At 53.8% G+C, this 16,292-nt stretch overlaps 1 long non-coding RNA gene across 1 annotated transcript in view; it reads right to left on the bottom strand.

The window, feature by feature from the left end:
- Positions 1–996: 996 nt before the first annotated feature.
- LOC135364586 (uncharacterized) overlaps positions 997–16,292 on the bottom strand; it is a 46,524-nt gene continuing 31,228 nt past the window's right edge. Inside the window, exons 2-4 of the long non-coding RNA XR_010412006.1 lie at positions 9,775–9,974; positions 5,443–8,448; positions 997–1,879 (exon numbers count right to left, since the gene is read on the bottom strand). This is a non-coding gene — a long non-coding RNA (uncharacterized LOC135364586). The remainder of the gene's footprint in view (positions 1,880–5,442; positions 8,449–9,774; positions 9,975–16,292) is intronic.

Here is a 16,292-nt window from a genome sequence, read left to right as displayed (position 1 = left end):
AATTAACTCTTTTATTTCTCATTCACCCTCTTAATCTCTGGTAATGCTTTTGGCCTGAATTAAAGTCTGTTTTTTTCTGATATTAATATAGCTATCCCATTTTTTTCATTTTCCTAGAACATAACTTTCTATCCTTTGATTTTTCAATCTTTCCATGTCCTTATGCTTTTTTTGTGTATCCCTTATAAATAGAATCCAATTCATTATATATATGCTATTCTAATGTTCTTTGAGACTCTTTGTCTTTTAACTAAAGAGTTTAAGTCCATTTATGTTTTAGTGACTGGTGATCAATTTGGAAGGTTCTATTATTTCTTTAAAGATTTTATTTATTTATTGAGAATTTATTTGAGAGAGAGAGAGAGCATGAACAGGGTGGGGGGGCAGAAAGAGAGGGAGAAGCAAACTCACCACTAAGCAGGGAGCCTGATGTGGGGCTCAATCCCAGGGCCCTGAGATCATGACCTGAGCCAAAGGCAGATATTTAACTGACTCAGCCACCCAGGTGCCCCAATAGTTTCTATTTTTTTATTTTAAAAAAAGATGAAATGAGGGATGTCCTGGTGGTGCAGTAGGTTGGGCGACTGATTCTTGGTTTCAGCTCAGGTTGTGATCTCAGGGTGGTGAGATTGAGCCCCATGTTGGGCTCCATGCTCAGTGCAGAGTCTGCTTAAGACTCTCTCACTCTCCTTCTGCCCCTTCTCCCCACTCTCTCTCTCTCTCTCTAAAATAAATAAATGATTTTTTTTTTTTTTAAAAAAAGGATGAAATGAAGTCCAGAAGTGTTAAGTGGCTTGCCTGGGGCTGTCCCATTAGCAGGTGCCAGACTTGGGATTCAAACCCATGCAATTGGTCCCAGGGCTGGAGTTTGTACTATGCTGATCAGCCCCCACGGTCTCCAGCCCCCAGGGATCTCTGTACGAGAGCTGAAACAAGAAGGCAATGTACAGCCTTGCTCGACCTTCACAGGGAACAGGTGCATTGGGCAAATAACATTTTCACCAATATGCGAATATCCACAGATGTCAGTAAAAGCACCATGAGCATGGACGTTGGGATTACAAATCAATTTTAGTGAGATGAACTCCTAAAGATGGCATCCACAAATAAGGAAGCTTGACTGCATGTAATCTTTTATTCTCTGCCACAAAATTGTCTCAATCATTATTTGCCCATTTCTTTAAGTACATTTCTGGGAGTGGCTGTGCTTGGCACATCTCTGTGCTCCAGGATCTTCATCTATAAGATCGAAAGAGTAATACAAGTTCAAAGAACCACATGGGATCATGGACAAGTGCTCGCCAAACAATGAAAGGGTTACTGCTTCTTGCATCCTTGTAACGGTCCTGAGCCCACAGTGCAGGGAAAGCCTGGTTCCTCGCACCTTTTCCAGTTACTCCACAGAATGGAAGTTTGTGTCGCCAGTAAATGTCCTAGAAACTATCTGACCCCACTCCACTTCTCTTGTTGCTCATTTAATAAACTCTAATTGAACATTGATTGTAAGTCCAACGCGGAGGGGCCGCTTGGGGGCAGGAACATCAGAGCAGAACTAAACATTCCATAAGGTGACATTGGGTGGGGGGTTGTTGTACTGCCCTTTGAAGAGAGTCTCAGAGTCCTGCCTCACACCCATTTCACAGCTGAGGAGACTGAGGCACACCAAGGATTGTAACTCGCCCAACATCACACGGTATGAGTCCCCCGCAGAGCTGGGCCCAGGTGGTCTGGCTCCAGAGCCCGCCCTCGTTACCCCAAGTATCATCCCCAAAACTCTCTTCAGTCTGTCCTTCCTGGGTCCAAATCTTCAGGAATTCAGCTCCTGCCTTGCCCAGTCCAGTCCCGTAGGCCTCAGGCCACCATCTGAACCATCCAGGGGCTGTTAGAGAAGGGGAAGGTGTTGGCGACAGAGAATAAATTGCATTTGTCCCTGGATACCTGGGTAGCTCAGTCGGCTAAGCGTCTGTCTTCGGCTCAGGTCATGATCCCGGGATCCCGGCATCGAACCCCGCATGGGGCTCCTTGCTCAGCAGGGAATCTGCTTTTCCCTCTGCCCCTCCCCCCACTCATGCGCAGATTCTCTCTCACAAAAATAAATAAATAAAAATTAAAATAAAAAAAAAGAAATTGCATTTGTCTGAAGCAGCCCTAGAGGCTGTGTGGGAAAGAGGGGAGGGGTTCAGACCCCCCATCCCTGGCCTTGACAGAGCCCCCTGTTGGGTTCATATACCTTCCTGGTAAGATTTCATTTGCATCGCGGGTTGCTGAGGCAGGAAATGAACAAACCAAAAGGTCTGAAAACCAAAGGCCTCAAATTCACTGGTTTTGAAACTTAAACGTGATGAGAATCTCTGGGCCCTCATTAACTTGCATGTGGACAGGACCTGGGTACCGGCTGTATAGGAGGCCTGGGAGAAGCTGGGGGGCTAGTCACAGACCCAAGTGGGGAGAACAGCCTCCTTCTTCATAGACCTTGTAGCTGGTGGTCCCTGGGTTCTGCTGGGCTCCCCATCCCGGCCCTGCCTGCAAACACCCCTATCTGAGCCCGTCATTAACCCACACTCAGGCCTTGGAACCCTGGGGTGAACGGTGCCCCCAATAGCACACCGTCACCCCCTCTGACCAGCCTGGCCCTGAGCTCTCTGCAAATGCCTCTCATTAGTGACCAGAAAGCTGGGGGGGTGGGGGGAGGCCCCACCAGTTCCCTGGGCCTAGCAGGGGCTCAGAGGCTGTAACAGCAGCCAGCCCCAACTGCCTTCCAGCAATCCATCATTATCCCTTCCCTGGCCCGGTAATTCCATTGTTAATTAAAATCCTGCAGCCTTTAATAACACAGCTCATAATTGCTGTTTTTACCAATCCTGGGCTGGCTGTGCAGGCTTTGAGGGGACCTGGGGCTTGGTTTCCCGGGCTGGGCCTTGACGAAGCTCTCTGGCTATATATTCACTCACTTGCCCTCAACCAAGAGCCCCCTGTGTGGGCTTCACAGTGGGGTAATGGGGCCCAGTGTCTCCCACCCTGAGGGCTACCCCTGGACCCCCTCGATATCTCCAAGGAAGGAGGCAGGCTCTCCACCTCCTGGAAGGCGCAACCCTCGGCAACACATTCCGGACGAAGTCTGGCTCCTGCATGTACAGTTGGCCCCATGGAGGCTCTGGGGCCTCCTGCTGACCTTGTCTGCATGTGGCCATGCTCTTTAACACCCACATCTCCTCTGATGGGCCCCACCGCCCGAGCCACCCCCCTGTGCAAGCGAGGAAGCTGGAGATCAGAGTGGGAGAAGGATTTCTCAAGGCCACACACCAGGCAGGCTACAGAGCTTGGCAGGCCCAGAGGCCCCCTCTGCCCCCACCTACCTGCACTCACCCCAGCCCCTGCTTCTCTTCCCAAAAGTCCCCCTAAAGTCTGAGGGATTATCCCCCAGTTGCTGGGAAGGTGATTGCATTACCCTCTCTGAAGAGAGCTCCCCCACCGCCCAGGCCAGACCCCTTCCAGGGGCAGCCCGCGCCCATGAGTTGTGAGTGTGGGTCTGTGAAGGCCCAGCCCCAGCCCTGAGGTTGGCTGAGGTCTGGCTGTGAGGCCGGCTCTCCCTCTGACCCCCGCTGCTGTCCTTCCCTCCCAGGTACTGATCCCAGGAGCATCCCCATTAACCATCCTGCACACAAGTCTCCATCCAGAGCCTGCTTTCTGGGGACCTGATCTTCTAGAGCTGCCCTAACCTTTGGGATTCCAGGTCCTGCTCCATTTACTCTGCCCACCCCCCATTCACCCCAGGGGCCCCAGACCCTCCCCACACCACTGCCCATTACCCAAGCTCCTTATCCAGTTCACACTCCTGGTCCTCTGCTCCTTCAGAATGGAGAATACAGGCCACTCGGGCTATAAATAACCTCAGGTACCCCCCAGGTGAAGGTCACTTGGAGGCCAAGGACTCCTTCAGTGTCCTTCTCGCCTCTGAGGTCGGCTGTGTCATGCCCATTTCGAGTGCTCAGTTCACAGCTGCCTTGGCCAGCCTCCTAAAAGACCCCCAGGCCCCCACACTTGCTGCTGGCTTTGTGAGAAAATCAGTCCCCAAAGTCCCCAGCCCTCAGTGATGCCTCAGGGGGAGAATCACGTTCGGAGAGGACAGCTGTCATTCACTCCTGTCATTCACTCCATCACTCACTCACTCAACAAATGTGCTTTGAGCACCTGCCTTGTACCAGGCATTGTGTTTGGTACTGGGGACACCTCGGTGAAGAAGATTCACGAAGTCCCTCTTCTCATGGAGCTAAAATTCTACAGCAAGAGGCACAAACTATGCAAGATACAGAAATAAAATAAAAATATAACAGGCTAGACGGCAGTAGGTGCTGAGCAGGGAAAGGGATATGAGGCATCTGGGGTGGGGCGGGGGTGAAAGTTGTGGCAGGATGACCAGGGAAGGGCCCCTCTCCCCCCCAGGAAGGTGACGTTTGACTACCACGCGCAGGGCCCAGCCGTGAGCCCTAGGGCGGGGAGAGAGCCCTTGTCCTGGGCTCCTGGACCCCGCTGGCCCTGGGAGGTATCCAAATCTGTAAGAAAGATTCGGTGGGAGTCAGAAAGGAGCATCCTGCTCGGGGCTGGAGGGCAGCTGGGATGAGGTTAAGCAGTACCAGGCAACAGTCACAAATTCACGAGAAAGAAAACTGACGTGGATGGAACAGCAGGATCCCACTCCAGGATCCCAAAGTCAGGTGGACATGATCACCCCCTTTTTCCTCATAAGGAAGGTGACATTCAAGGAAACTAAGCACATTACTCAACGTGGGCATTCAAACCTACATCTTACCCACAACCAAAGGGCATCTTCTGTCCAAGAGACAGCGCATCCCTTCCCGCCTCCCTGGGAGGCATGCCCCCCCCTGCTGGTGGGGGCGCCCAGGGCTCTGATGCGGGCCCTGCAAGTGAACCTGCCTTGCTTGGGGCCACGGGCGAGCTGCTGGAAGAGCCGAGGAAGAGTTTTGTTCAGAGCTATGGCCAGAAGGGGAGCCCGCCTGTGGCCAACAGGGTCACTCGTCCCTCCCTGCTTTGCGTCTCTCCACCCCCTTCCTCGGGTTCCCAGTGTGGGGAGGGGGGTGCTCTCCCCTCTCTTGCCCCCACACTGAGGTCACTGCAGACACCAGCAGGAGACAGTGTGGAGCAGAGATGAGAAAGGCTCTGGAGTCAGGCTGATCTCGGATAGCCCTTAATACTGTGCCGTCTTGGGCGAGTTACGAAGTCTCTCTGCGCCCCGTTGGACCCGTTTTCTCCGGCTGCTGTAACAAGTTACCACAAATGTAGTGGCTACAAACAACGCATATTGATTATCCTGCGGTTCTGGAGTCGGAGATCTGACATGGGCCTCACTCCACTAAATTCAAGGAGTCAGCACGGCTGCGTCCCCCACTCTGGAGGCTCTAGGGGAGAATCTCATCCACTTACCTCTTCCTCCTTCTGTGACTTCCGCCTCCCGTGGCCCGTGGCCCCCCTCCATCTCCAAAGCCAGCTGGTAGCATCTTCAAAGCACTAACTCCGACCTCCTCTTCTGCCTTAAAGGGTCCTGAGATGACATTGGGTCCACCTGGATAATGCCGGATAATTCTTATCTTAACATCAGCTGATCGGTGACCTTAATTTCCATCCGCAACCTCAATTCTCCCTTGCCACGTTAGGTAACCTATTCACCTGATCCAGGCATCGGAGAGTAGACACTTTGGGGGGGGGGGTTGGGGGGGAGGGGCATTCCTCTGCCCTCTTTACTGAGTAGTGATGGCTTTTTATAAGGGCCCCAAACATAACTATCATAAACAGATGTTTCACAAATGATCCCGGTGAGTATGTGTTTTTATGCTGATTTAAATAAAAAACAAATGTAAGAATGTAACCCTCACCAAAGGGATCCAAAGCCGGGCGCCTGGGTGGCTCAGTTGGTTAAGCGACTGCCTTCGGCTCAGGTCATGATCCTGGAGTCCCTCGATCGAGTCCCACATCGGGCTCTCTGCTCGGCAGGGAGTCTGCTTCTCCCTCTGACCCTCCCCCCTCTCATGTGCTCTCTCTCATTCTCTCTCAAATAAATAAATAAAATCTTAAAAAAAAAAAAGGGGGATCCAAAGCCTTAAAGGAGCCAGGGCAGGTCCTCCCTGCGGGCCCCCATGCCTGACAGTCAGGGGGTCCCTCCAGGAAGTGCTCCCTTCAGCCCAAGACTTAGACGCTGGCTCTTAGGGTAGCCCCTTGAGAAGTGGGTTGTCCTGAATTGTGTGCCAGAATGTAATTAATTCTGGCACAACCACACCTCCAAAGCCAGACTCCGGAGCTGTACTGGAATTATTCACCCCAGACCTGGCATTTTCCCCTAAACAACCCCCAGGGGCAACTAGGTAGGGGCCTACCTCCCAGCCAGGCAAAGCCAGCTGGCTCCTGGCCTCTGGAAGTGTTAGTACTTGGGGTCCAATGAGCTTTCTGACTCTTCCTCAGGTGTTTCAAAGAACCCTGGCCCAAGTGAATTTGCTACTTGAGGTCTTATGCATTTAAGTGAAAATCAAGTCATTGATCCCAGAGTCTAATGTCACCAGCTTGTCTTACGAAAAGATATGCAAAGTCCTTGGATCCTTCAGTTCTTTTCCTTGAGAGACAGGGAGTCAAGTTTCTCTTATGAGACAAGCCCCAAGCCTCCAAGGGTCTAGCTACAAAGAAGAAGGGGTCAGGCTGCCCAAGTCTTCAAGGCCGGGGGCAAGCCTCCACTCCTATTTACCACGGGTAGTTGTACACTTCACACTGCACAAATACAGCCAGCTGAGGGGTCAGGGGAGTGAGCATGGGGCCCGAGAACCAGCCCCCACTGCGCTTACCAATGGCATGTCTTTCCCCCAGGGTTGTCTCCTCCCAAAGGGGATGAACAAAGGCATACTACAGGCTCACACTCTGCTTTGCAACCTAGATGGTCATCATGGACAATACGTGGCCCCTCAGCACATGACCAGAAGGCTGCTCAGGTCAAACATGACACACCTCGCAAGCTGACAGTTATATTGCGTAGGGTCTACTTCCCGTTTGAAGAGACAAGTGCATGGATCAAGGCTTGGCTGTCGTGGCAATGTCAAATTTCGATCCTAGTGTCTAGAATTGCTCTATTCTTGTGCTCGTCTTGTACCGACCAGTTAGCTGTTTGCATAGCCCTGCTCCTTCCCATTGTCGGTCCCCCAGGGACACTCTGGGGCCTCTTGGCCACACGTTTTGGGAGTTGGCCAGAAACCAAGGGCAGAGGGGAGGTGTAAGCAGGACTCCAGGTGAGGGAGGGCTGTCCAGAGGGAAGGGCAAGGAGAGTCTCCTTCCACAGGCCCTGGCTTTTCCCCATATCTGCACATGATCTTGGTGGTGGCTTCTTAGCTGGTGTGGAGGGCTCATCTCAGAGAAGGATCTTCTGACGTGGCCTTGGAAGTCACTTGGTCACATCCAATACATTCTATTTGTGCATACAGGGCCAGCCCGTATTCAGGGGAGAGGGCGGTAGGAGGGCATGAACACCAGGAGGGGGGCTCACGGAGGGGGCCGTCTTTGAAGACTATCTACCACAGGGAGAACCAGGCCAAAGGCAGAACAGCCCAACAGTTCCCTCTGGCTCAGGGCTGAACTGGACTTTTTCAGAAATGTTATCCCCGACTGATTTCACAACTGTGCTCTGTTGCCTGCCCCAGTTATGACAGAGCACCAGCCCTGCCCTCGGGGTGCCTAGAGTCACCAACTATCAGGAATATAAGCGTCTTTTTCCTATAGGAAATTGTGCTTCCAGGTGGAGAAATGGTGTGAGATCTTCCTGGCCTCACCACTCAGTCCGATCATTGATTAAATATCTATCATGTATTAACTACAGCCCACTCCATGGTCCAATTAGTTTAGAAATGCCCTGGAATTCTTTTTTCCTCACGCACAGTCTCAAAATTATTTAACTCCCTCGTGGATTTTCAGCCAAACCCAGGAAGTACACAGCTCTATATTCATCTACTGCGTGATGCTGATCAAGCTTTTCCCCCTCCAAGTGTTGGTTTTCCTCTGGAAGAAGAGGGGTAATGGGAGGGAGATGAGGTTGACCAGATGACTGGACTCCAAGAGCCACCATTGTGACCAATGGGCTCCAGCTGTCTCTGTGGCCTTGGGCAAATTCCTACCCCTGCCAGGCTCTTCATCTCCCACCTGTAACATGGGAAGTCGGACAAGATGACTCTATGGGTCTTTCTAGCACCATCTGCCCCACTTCAGCACATGCAGGAATGCATTCATTGCTTTAGGATTGGGATTCAAGCCCGGCTGTTCAGCGCAGATTGCTATTCCCAGATCCAAGGCCCCTAGCATTTCAAGCCATTGCAGACAGGCACGCGCAGCCGCAGAAAGTGATCTGCAGTCCATTCCTTGGCCCCCAGCTGCAGCTAAGTGATGAGGCTGGGCAGCAACCTGGTACAAGGAGAAAAGATTGAGATAAGAAGTCAGCCAGGCTGGGTGAAAATCCAGGCTCCTACTGGATGATGGCATTGACCTTGAGAAATTCCTTAACCTTGATAAGCCTCAGTTTCCCCACCTGGATAATGAGGGTGCAAGTGCACACCTCCGAGGAGAGGCCCAAGGATTCGAGAGCGTATCTGAGTAAAGCTCGGACATAGGGTCTGTTATAATTCAAACCGCACACTGGAAAGCAACGTCTGTTTCGAGGGCAGTGGTGCTGATTCTTGTCACTGGAGCAGAGCCTTCCCTGAGATAATTTAGGAGGTCTGGGCTTGGGAGGGCTCCCTGGGCAGAGGTGCCACCTCCCCAGTCAGCCGCAGGATGGATGGGCCCCGCAGCCTGGCTGGAGGGGCCATCTGCGCCACCGCCCCCGAAGATGTCCTGGGCTGTCACGCTTTCTGTCACGCCGTGCTAAAAAAAATGACTCCAAAGAAAAGTAAGCAGACACTCCAGGCCATAAATATTTCAGAGCCGAATGACTGTCCTTTCCCCAGCACTGACTTGCCATATATATTATTTATAAAACCATAACTTGAGTTGAAAGGTAGTCATCGAAAGAAGAGAGAGAGTCTCACTCAGATTCACTTGGTGATTGGAAAAACAATCTAGAAAGGGAGAAAATAGTGTTGGCCAGATGAGGTCACAGGAGGTCATCTGGTCCCACCCCCGGCTCCAGCCCGGCCCAGAGGGAGTGTGGCCAGAGTGAGCAGAGGGCACAGCCAGGAGAGGCCCCGGACACCGCCAGACTGCTGGGTCCACACAGCCCGGGGCCTAGCTGGATTTTCAGGAAGTTTCCATTACATGACAAACAAAAGTCGACGTGTTTTTTAAAAACCTTTCATTCCCCCTTTATAATAGGGAGCAGGGCTTGTCATGAGAAAACAGGCCGAGGAGGAGGGCAGCCACGGGCCGGGCCGTTGAGGAAGCAGAAAGAGCCCCCGGGCCTGGAATCGGGAGACAGCCAGCAGGTCATGGGGCCTTCCTGGACTCAGTTTCCCCATCCATGAAATGGAGGACCCAGCATTTCTGTCCTATAACAGATGCTTGGCAGCACCTCCCTGTCTCTCCAGAAACGACGTGAACTGACAATATGACCTAGTCGCAGCTATAACTTTAAAAATCAATATAATAATGCCTTCACTTGTGATATCAAGGAGAAATAAAAGGAACGTGATATATAATCAAACCACATTTTGTATTAAATGCTTTGGCATGTGTACCTAGAGGTCAAAGTGAAGGATTGGAATTGGGAATTGGGGCACCTGCTCGTCTACTCACCACAAATGTGACATTTCCAAACGCAGGCTGGTACCGTGAGGTGACACCAGACACTCAAGTACCATGAGTAGCCTCGCGTCTGGGGAAGACGTGTCTGGAACAGTGGACACTCTCAGTAAGTTCCCGAGACTGCACAAAAGACGATCTCTCCTCAATGTTCGCTGTAGCTGCACGCCTTGGAGATTCCTTTTTTGTTAAGACTGTGCAAAAAAAAAAAAAAAAGAAGAAGAAGAAGAAATGCTGTGTGTTATGTAAAACAGAGTCCAGTTCTAGGCTCGGACCATTTTAAGCAAGTTTTTCACCCATAGGAATGTCTGGCGGGACACCGGCGGTGTGCGTGGGATGCGGGAAACATCTTTCACAGAGCGGAGCCGTGGGGCCCCTGGGACGTTAGAGAGCCCCGGGCATCCCTGCCCGCCAGGTGCCAGTCCTCCCTCCCAGCACTGTGACCACCGACAAGTGTCCCCCCCACACACATCCGAGACACCCCACGGAGCCCCCCGGACAAGCTGCTCCCAAGGTCGTTCTGCATTGCTCTGACCGTCGGATGCCACCCACGAATGGCTTGGTGACAAACACTCACCTAGAGGCCAGGCTGGCCCCACGGTGGGCACCTCAGTTCCTGCCCCACTGTCGCACCCTGGTGACGGCAGCAGGGGGACTTTGCAGACACACCCAACACTGCTTGAACGGAGCCTGCAGCCAGAGTGTGCGGAAGGGATCCGCGCTCCTTCCCTCCCCGAGTCCACCCACTCAGGAAGTCGGGCACCTGCCAGGCACAAAGGGAGCCCAGCACCCCCCCCCCCGCCCCCGCCGGGAGCCCAAGCCGCCCAAACTGCAGTGCCGTGAGCACCCTAGGGACAGTGAGGCCATCTCCTGGGGCGGTGAACGCCCACAGCGGCTACCCCTCACCACACCCCAGCTGTTGGCCTCCAGCACCCCGGCAGAGAAGATCCAGGTCTCTACGGGCCACTGTGCAGCTGCCTGGCTCAGGGGACAAAAGCTCCCAAAGTTCTGAGGGTCGTGCCCAGCCCCCGGGCTCACAGGTGCATTAGGGAGGTGAACTCACCCAGGAAGCCACAAAGCCACAGGGGGCCTGCACAGGGTCTCAGGGTGGCCTTGCTGCCCCGTTAAGCCTCAGTTTGTTCAGCTTTACAATGGGCATAAAAGCCGTACCCCCACATTGTAAGTTCACTGGGAAGACCCACTGAAATGCTGCATACAAACTACGCAAGGAACACTCACCCTTGGAATTTTTTTTTTTTTAAGATTTTATTTATTTATTTATTTGAGAGAGAGAGACAGCGAGAGAGGGAACACAAGCAGGGGGAGTGGGAGAGGGAGAAGCAGGCTTCCTGCTGAGCAGGGAGCCCGATGTGGGGCTTGATCCCAGGACCCTGGGATCACGACCTGAGCAGAAGGCAGACGCTTAACGACTGAGCCACCCAGGTGCCCCTCACCCTTGGAATTCTTATGTCCAGCGTTTCCCGGGCCTCCCCGTGCCAGTTCCCTGTAGTAAGTCAATCTCCCTGACTCTCAACCCTGCTGATGTAAGATCTCCCTCCTCTAAACCTCGCCCAGAACCTAGAAGCGCCCTGGCATGTCCCCTGTGAGTCCTCCGTTTTCTCTGCTCCCAATGGCACGGCCGTGCTGCTTTCTTCCTCCTGGCCAAGACCACCTGCCTGCACAAGAGCCCCTTCCTCATGGCCAGAAAGTAGGCCCTGCCTCCCAGGGCACCGTCATGCTCATGCTGAGCCATGCCTCCCTGTCACCAAGGGACTGGTACCTCGGGATCCCACAGCTCCTCAGGCCCGATGCCAGCCACAGGTCTTGCCTGAGGCCACCTCCCCACGGACCAGACCCCAGGCCAGGGACCCGGCTGGGCGCAGACTTCACCCTTGGAAAAAAATTCCAAGGGTGAGTGGTCCTTGCGTAGTTTGTATGCAGCATTTCAGTGGGTCTTCCCAGTGAGCTTACAATGTGGGTACGGCTTTTACGCCCACCCCACCCAACATCCCATGCACGCTGGGACGTTTTTCCATGCCCACAGTGGACACGAATCTGGCACCTGGGACTGCCTATCATGGTACTGAGCAATGGGAGGTGGGAGGAGGGTGGGGGAGCGTACATGGGCTGGGAACAGTCTGGATTTCTCAGGGACAGCAGAACCTAAGCTGGTAAGGCCTGGGCCATGACGGGGCCTGATGTCGACAGAGGGGTGGACCTCCCAGGAGAGCCAGGACGTGCACCCAGGGCTACAACCAGAGACAGTGGTCACCCCACAGGTCCCGGGGGCTGAACCAGGGCACGCTCAGGCTCTTGAAGATCAAATACCTTTTGTATCCCCCAACATTTGAGGGGGAAGGAGCAAGGTCTGGTGTTACCGTGTCACCTCTCAGAGGGTCAAGACCCCTCCTCTGTGTCAGGGGGTCTGCAATACCTCAGAGGTAGATGTGAGTATGAACATGAAAGCCCTGGGGCCACAGGCCGGGCCCCACTGTGCCCGTGACTGCAGTGTGGTCACTCACACACAGGAAGGCCTGGCAGAAGCTTCCAGACTGGTGTCTTCTGGCACTGGGACAATCTGCCCCAGGAGGCCTACTCAGGCCCCAGGAATCCTCCCCCCCTTGCTCCCAGTGGGGCTGTTATGCTCTTCCAGCTGGTGGGCACAGAGAAAAGTGTCCGGGAAACATGCTCAGGGGTAGCGAAGTTCTTCCTCAAATATGCGTTTCCACCCCCCCTCCCCGGGTCCCAGCAGGACCCGAGGCCGTGTCAGCCTGCAGGAGCAGCGGCCCCCGCCCCCCCTGCTTCAGCCGGGACCCCACTTCCCTTGAAGTCTGTGCTCAGCAGCTCCCGGGGCCTTGTCGAGGCAGCTGCTCAGCTCTGGCCCCGGCCTCCGCCACCCTCTGTCCTCACCCCCCTCACCCCTCCCCACATTAAAAAAATAGAAATAAAAAACTGGACGAGTTAATTTGCTAAAATGGAACAGAGGGCAATAACTGATTACATTTTTCCCCAAAGGAAACTTGAGTTAATTTGGCCGGTGACTCATATGCCAGGCTGCCAGTTACAACACACCACCCCAGACACGGCTCCTCGCTGGGCCCAGCTGGCAGCCACCCGCCCCGCTCACTACTGCGGGCCCCCGGGTCCCCCCTCGGGGAGGCGGGGGCCCCGCCCGCCCAGAGCCCGCTGGGTCCCGAGCCGCTCGTGGTGCTTCTGAACGTGCGGGGCGCACACCCGCGTGCGCACAGAGACACGTGCATCTGCGCTCACACCAGGCACGGAAGAGCGTGCGCGCTCACACGCACACGCACACTTGGGACATCGCCAGCCCCACTCTGGCCTGGGCCGCTCGGTAAATCATTCAGTAGTAAGCTCTGCACACCAATCCTGGGGAAAATCCAGTTAGAGTCCCTCGTTACTAAGACGTTCCTCTTTTTCCCAGCATCTTAAAGCTTCTGGGGAGCGGAGAGAGGGGAATGTGGGGTGCTCATGTGAGCCCTGTGAGCTCTGGCTGGAAGTTCCCGGCCCAGCATCCCATGGGTGGAGGCCCCAGATGGGCCTCTTCATCTCCTTGGGGGTGAAGGGCACCTTGGGACCCCACACGACGTCCGATACTCCTCACATGGCCACCTAGCTAATGAGAAGTGACACCCAGCTCCGGCAGAAGCCCCCAAGGCAGGCCTTACAGTCAAAAGACCCACTTATATGCTGTGTGACTTTGAGCAAGACACCCTCTCTGAGCCCCAATTTTTTCTAGAAAATACCTTCATCATCTGGTTGCATAATAATATGAATGTACCTAAAAGCACTGAACTGTACACTTCAAATGTTAAGATGGTAAATTTTTTTTTTAAGATTTTATTTATTTGACAGAGAGAGAGACAGTGAGAGAGGGAACACAAGCAGGGGGAGTGGGAGAGGGAGAAGCAGGCTTCCGCGGAGCAGGGAGCCCGATGCGGGGCTCGATCCCAGGACCCCAGGATCATGACCAGAGCCAAAGGCAGACGCTTAACAACTGAGCCACCCAGGCGCCCCAAGATGGTAAATTTTATGTTATGTGTATTTTAACACAATTTTTTAAACTGAAAAAAAGAAGAAAAAAGAAAGGCTTAAGCTTTCCCCCTTCTTCTTTCCTCCTTGCCACTGGCTGGGGTGTAGAAATGATGGCAGGAGCTGCGGCAGTCTTTTTGGACTCAAAGATGGAAGTCACCTTTGAGCATGGCAGTCCAGCGGGATGAAAGGACACTGTTCCTACGACACTGTAAAGCTGCCAGTTAAGCCCTGGACTGTTTGTGTGCGAGAAGTAAACTTCTATGTTGTTTTTAAAAATATATATGCTCACACTTGAGAAAACTAAAACCATTTGGAGGGGTTGATTGGGACAAGGATGAGAGATATTTCCTAGGACCCCTTTCCTAGTTATCCCCAGCAAGGGAACATGGCCCAGCGTTCTGGGTTCTGGCCCAACTCACCTGCCAACTTCTGTGTGACCTCAGGTAGATCAATTTCTTCCCTAAGCCTCAGTTTCCCTACCTGTCTCTTGATACTAATTCTACCAGTCTCAGTTTTTCAAATCTGGTTAATGAGAGGCCCCAACAGGGAGATCGCCTGGCAAAGGACTGGGAGCAGCAAGAAAAGGATCCAAGGAGATGGAGAGCCAGAGCAGAGAGGGTAGAAGGAACCCCCAGCACCCAGCACTTGGTCCTCTCGCTAAACCCATCTTACAGGAGAGGAAGCTGAGAAAGAGCATGGAGGTCTGAGAGGCTAGCCAGAGCATGGGGAGCAGCCAGGAAAAGCAAGAGGCCCAGGACAGGAGCCGCAGTCCCACAGGCCAAGCCCCCACCACAAAGGTACTGGTGGTCAGAGTTTTCTGGAGTCAACACCCTCCTCCCAGATAAGAAAGTAGAAGCAAAGTCCTCCCCCCACCTCGTCCCCTCCCCTGGTTCAGGCCTCTGTGTGGCCTCTGTTAGGCCCACACTGTGGGTCTCCCTGGGGTCCTGGGGGAGGAGCTAGCCAATCTCTTAGGGGAAGACATCGAGGACCCTAGGAGCCAGTCCCAGCACTTGGGGTGCAGAAGGAGGAGGTAGTTAGAGAGGGAATTGCTGGGAAGCGGGACAGGTGGAAAGAAAACGTTTGCTGGTTTCCAGGAGGGCCTCTTGCCTCCCTGGAGGAAACTGGGAGTTGTTATCAGAGCGAAGGACAGAGATGCCTGTCCCTGGATAAGCTCTAAGGAAGTCTTCCTGTGGGCTGACACATCATGGTGGGTGGGAGAACAGTGCTCAGAGGGGCAAGACCCCACTCCCAGACTCCTGCCAAAACCGAGAGCCGAAGGCCCAAGCACAGAACCGTTGTCCACGCGTGACACCCCAGTTGGGAGCAGTGGCCAGGTGCCACTCTGAGACACACCCAGGCCCCACCATGCCCCACCATGCCCTCCATATTGGTTGGCCCTCCTGCTATTAGGCATCTACACAGCCCTGGCGCCGGTCAAGCCAGCTCGAATCCTCCCTCTGTCACTTAGAAGCAGGGGGACCTTGGGCAAGGAGCTTTTATAACCTCGCCGAGGTTCAGTCCCTGCCTCTGTAAGGAGATACCCACACGGGGGGCTGAGCTAATGGTCCTCAGCCAGTGGGAGCCCCCTCCCCCTCTGTCGTGGACATCTGTGGCCTGATCACTCCTGGGAAGGGCATCACATATGAAAGGACAAACAATGCTGTGCTGGTCACATTTGTGGTCACCATCCTCCAATTTCCTCCGCCATTACTGTTTCACGGGCTGACATGTCCCTTCCTCTCCAGCAGTTAGACTCCCAGAGTGGGGTGCTCACGGAGCATGGGTCTCCAGTCCTCCTCCTTTGGGGTCTGGAGCATCAGGTTCTGGACTTTTCCAGGCCCCGGACACAGCAGAAGAAACCCCCTCGTCCTCATGCACCGGGCTTTTTAAAACACACAGCACATGGCTGCTGAATGTCCTGATTTTCCACCTGAAGAGACTGAGGCTGTGAAGCTGGGGGGCCTCCGTGTCCAGCTTTTTTTTTTTTTTTTTAAATTTTATTTATTTTTTTGACAGAGACATAGCGAGAGCAGGAACACAAGCAGGGGGAGTGGGAGAGGGAGAAGCAGGCTTCCTGCAGAGCAGGGAGCCCGATGTGGGACTCCATCCCAGGACCCTGGGATCATGACCTGAGCCAAAGGCAGAAGCTTAACGACTGAGCCACCCAGGTGCCCCCGTGTCCAGCTTTAAGGAATAATTTCCCTCAGCGGCCACAGCCCAAGCCGTGCTGACTGTGGGACTGTGGGCTGGGGCTGGGGTGGGGACAGAAGGGGCCCCACCTGGGAGCAGCTTGCTGGGGACATAGGAGGGCTCCGGCTGCCCCAGGAGGGGGTGCAGGGCATGGAGGGCAGGCTCATTGACATACACACTCACACAGATACACAGATGCACAGTCACCACCACCACGCTAATGCCCCCAACATCATGAAGCAGGTGTGCACGGCCTTGCCTCCCACTGA

Source organism: Mirounga angustirostris, unplaced genomic scaffold, assembly GCF_029215605.1.
Source record: "Mirounga angustirostris isolate CCGP_5_RB_7025 unplaced genomic scaffold, mMirAng1.0.hap1 SCAF_5, whole genome shotgun sequence".
NCBI classification, from domain to species: domain Eukaryota; kingdom Metazoa; phylum Chordata; class Mammalia; order Carnivora; family Phocidae; genus Mirounga; species Mirounga angustirostris.
The sequence above is the reverse complement of the archived record's forward strand: the minus strand, read 5'-3'. Positions and strand labels throughout refer to the sequence as shown.